Below are 4676 nucleotides of genomic sequence, written 5' to 3' on the forward strand. Positions count from 1 at the left end.
GGAGAGCCAAAAGGTCTCGTTACTAGATATTGCATTACAAGCCACCCCAACAATATGGTGGGGAGCACATCACAACACCTTGTGTGACTGGGAGAAAATCAAGCCGACCATGAGGGAAAGGTTTAGACAAGAAGGAGACCTCCCGCAGGAGATGGTGAAGTATAGGGGGAACTCTGATCCCGGGAAACATCTAGAGAAATGCACATAAAGATGGAGAAAAGAGCGAGACCTAAACGAATTTTGGGTACACATGTTCATACATACCTTGGGTAAAATTCGCCAAGCATGGTATATACAAGAGGAACTCTGAAGACAAACCAGAGACTAGGATGTTATGGCTAAACAGTTCAACATCAGTTTCTCGCTCATAGATGGTGATCGATGATTGGCTGAAACCCTGCACACCATTAAAAGAATCTTATTTACTCCAGGACAATTATGTGAAGGGTGCATTTATGAGAGGTTCCTACAGTATTTCTATGAAACAGGGTATCCATAATTCATGTCTTGCGGAAAAGTTAACGTGGATCCAGAGGAGGATGATTTGGAAGGACTCAGACACCTAACATTTCAAGAAACTGAAGGAGAATGAGAGATTCAAGAGGGATCTTCAACAGACGCCCCTCATTTGCTCCCAGTAAAGTTGCGGAAGCAAAACATTGGCTCAGAAAATAAACCTAAGATGGAGTGCATTGGGGATTATTGGGACGAGCAAACAACTAAGGAAAATTTTGATTTATTGCGCAAGTATGAAGACTTATTCCCAACCTCCATTGTTGAATTAAAAGGAATAAAATGGGACATCGGGGAAATGAAGATTATGTTGAAGCCATACGCACGACCAATAAAGCATAGACCATACAGGCTCAACCCAAGGGTAAAAGAGAAGGTCAAGAAAGAGATTGATAAGATTTTAGAAGCAGGACTTATATTCCTAGTAGACGAAGCAGAATGGATTAGCCCAATTTTAATACAAAATAAGAAGGATGCCACAGAAATCATGGTTTGTGTAGATTACAGGAGCTTAAACAATGCGTGTGTACATGACCCATTTCCAACGCCCTTTAGTGATGAGGTCCTGGATAACGTTGCGGGGAATGAAGCCTTCTCTTTCACTGATGGATTCTAGTGGATAATGCTTGATATTTGAAATGGGGATCCAAATTTTTGCACGTTCTATGCTTGTAAATTTTAATGGAATTTCATGCATAGTAATTTTCTAGATGATATTTTCAAACCATGAACTTCAACTTCCATTGGACATAATTAGTTGGGATTAATACTACCTTGTCATTTAGATAAATTCCCCATATTTAATTATTGTGGTTGAAAATCAAGTCATCACTAATTACTTTTCCAACCATTGTATAAGGATTGCAGGAAACCTCATTGGGATTTATGAGTGGTACATGGAGGCTTTTCCAATGGTTTTTAAAACTACCATTCTCCTTCAACATACCATGTGTGGTTCAACAAGTGCAAGGTTATCTTATGATTGTGACACCTTGTTAATCTTTGAAATATCTTGCAACCTTTTCTTTGCAAAGTATACATGAATTTGATCATCCCATCACATTTGTCTTTCTATAATCCTTGGATTTACTTCCAACATGTGAATAGATTTTATTGAGACTTGTATATTGAAGATGCCAACTATTGACATGATTTTAATTGTGTCTTGTGCTAATAATTGTAAATAGTGCATAAGCTTAGATAACACAATGCCTTAATTTGTAGATGAGATCATCAAAGTTAGCTTTATTCATGAAATTTTAAACACGACTACAACACTTACAATCTCAAACTCCTTCCTAAAAAATCTTAAGGATTAAAGAAAAAGCTCTATAAACCCTCTTTTCAACTTCAAACAAAATATAAGGGAGCAGAACATGGGCTCTCCACTACCACAACTTAAGTTCAAATGAATGATTTATAAAGTTGTATAAGAGATTATCACAACTCATTTAAAGTTAAATCATACAGTTGTCGAACTCAATTATTTTTCACTCTAATAAAAACAAAGATTTCATTTTTTTTCTCCGCCCAAGCAAAATAACTCTGCCCCTTTGCGCGTGAAGAAATCCATGAAGAATAACTCCTCTGTCACACTGCGCGTGCAGAAATCCCGACCCTTTACATCTGTAAAGGGCAGAGTTTTTTTTTTAAGGATAAAAAAGAATAACTTGTCTGCCCAGCTGTGCGAATAAATCTTAGTTACATCAGTAAACAGGGCAAACGAATTTTTTTTTGCTAAGAAAGAATACCTCATCTGCCCAATTGCGGGAATAAACCTGAGTAGTCACATCAGTAAATAGTGCAAAGAAATTTATTTTTTGATTAAAAAGAATAACTCGTATGCCCAATTGCCCCAATAATTTCATACATGAGTTGAAGAGCTTTATACCAAACCGCCAGGGTTTAGTAAATTATCGAAAAGAGTAATTAGGATTTTTAGGGTGGAAATTATGGATTTTATAAGAACAAGGTGATTTTTTTAACATTTTCTTAGATACAGTCTCAGATGTAGATAGGTTTTAGTAAACTTACTAAATTGGTAATTATTATTTTTTGGATTGAAATTATGGATTTCATAGAGTTGCAGTTTTTCCTCCCTCTCCAATGTAATTAGAGCAAATGGAACTTACTCAAATAATATGAAGAAGTCTATAGTTACATTAAGACCCGTTAAATGTGAAGAAGTTTACCGTTACATTAAGATTTGTTAAACTTTCCAAACCAGTAACTAAGATCCCCACTATGGAAATTATAGATTTCATAGAAATACAGTGATTCCTCCCACATCTGTAAATAGGTTTTAGTAAACTTTCTAAATTGGTAACTACTATTTCCTGGGTGGAAACTATGGATTTCATAGAATTGCAATTTTTCCTCCCTCTCCTATGTAACTAGAGCTAATGGAAGCTACTCCAATAACATGAAGAAGTTTATAAGTTTATAGTTACATTAAGACTAGTTAAACATGAAGAAATTTACAGTTATGTTAAGACTGATTAAACTTTCCAACCCAGTAACTAAGATCCCCACTTTGGAAATTATAGATTCCATAGAAATACAGTAATTAATTCCTCCCACATCTGTAAATAGAGCATCCACCATAGGGAAACGTCAAATGTCCTCAGATGGTTTTCCCTGGTTGGGAGTGTAGATGGTTTTCAAATCCGAGTTTGGAGTTCGCCTGCTTCTATATAAGGCAGCCTATGCCATTGTATTTCTCACCTCTTGCTTACCGACTTTGCCCTACTCCAGTTGTAGGTATGGTTGTATATTTCGTGTAACCTAGGTATTGTTGTATATTTCTATTATGTCAGATATCAATGATTTGCTCATAATATCAATGAATTGCTCATGTTATGTATTGATGCATAGTAACTTATCAAATGTACACGTTAAGTATTGATGCACTTTAGCAGATTGAGTACAATAACTGAAGGCATTTTTCTTTTGCAGAAGTGTGGCATCCAGTTTCTGTAAGCCAACAACATGAGCAATTTGCAACAAGCAGGGCGGAACGTCAGCGGCGATAACAACAAGGTCGACCGCAGGTGCAACAGCGGCGACAAGAACGTCATTGGCCCCAACACCCAGATCGACGGCAATCCCATCCTCGGCGACAACAGCGGCAACACCACCAACAGCGGCAACAAAATCAACAGCGGCAACAACAACATGGTGAACAGCAACAACACCGGCAAAGCTGCCAGCGGCAACAAAGTCAGCATCGGCTAGTAGAGCAACTTATAGCACCAGGTAATGGCAACTTAAGTAGACCAACTTTTATACTAAGTGCCTTTTGTTTTCCTCTCTAAAATTTATGCTCTGCTCTTTCTTCAGTACTGAACTCTATGCACAAATATGTGATGGTTTATGATTTCGCTTTCTTTTCATATGCACAAACACGTCATGAATATTTTTCCTTTTGCTTAATTACATTTTTATTGCGTCGCAGGTATGGGGAAGAATAAATGTAGTCTAAGATTATCCGTTTATTACTATGTTAACTATTGATATACAGTTAGTATGGAGCCAAATACTCTATTTACTTATAAATACCCCAGGTATATTGTAATTCTAATTTATGTATTAGCAAACTACCTGTCTGGGTACTTTGTTTTGTGTATGAGCGAACTACATGTCTGGTTACTCTGTCTCAATGTTTTTAATGCTTTGGTTTGGTTGTCTTATTTAAAAAAAAAATGAATAAATAAATAAATACAAGGCCCATCAAACATAAATTTAAAATACATATTTTTTTAAATATGTATAATCAATTTTAAAATACATTTAAATTAAATGTAATCATCGTTTTATATTTATATAAATGTAATTCAATGATGTATTTTACTAAACCATGGTTTTTTATATTATCTAATATCAATATTTTTACATTAAAAGTCAAATTTACTTTGCAAATCCAAAAAATTATTTATAGAGTTATTTTAAAATATATTGTCTTATTATTATTTTTAAGCTGTGATTCACGGACACCGTGGTCAACGGGTGGCACTATGGAAATATGGGTTGATCGACCCCGAAGGGAATCTATCCACAGAAATATCTGGGTTGATTGACCCCGAAGGGAATCTAGCCCCAGGGCCCACTAGCAAAGCCTGACCCCAAGGGCTTTAGGGAGGTTGGACTTTGTGACCTCCTGATGG

General features: G+C 36.1%; 1 long non-coding RNA gene across 1 annotated transcript; it reads left to right on the forward strand.

Moving 5' to 3' along the window:
• The first annotated feature begins 3541 nt into the window (after window positions 1–3541).
• LOC149185555 (uncharacterized) lies at window positions 3542–4161 on the forward strand. Its single transcript, XR_016256040.1, has 2 exons — window positions 3542–3768; window positions 3968–4161. It is a non-coding gene; the product is annotated as an uncharacterized LOC149185555 (long non-coding RNA).
• Window positions 4162–4676: the final 515 nt, after the last annotated feature.

Source organism: Pinus tabuliformis, chromosome 3_1, assembly GCF_031772625.1.
Source record: "Pinus tabuliformis cultivar Carrire ecotype Pingquan chromosome 3_1, CPIR1, whole genome shotgun sequence".
NCBI lineage: Eukaryota > Viridiplantae > Streptophyta > Pinopsida > Pinales > Pinaceae > Pinus > Pinus tabuliformis.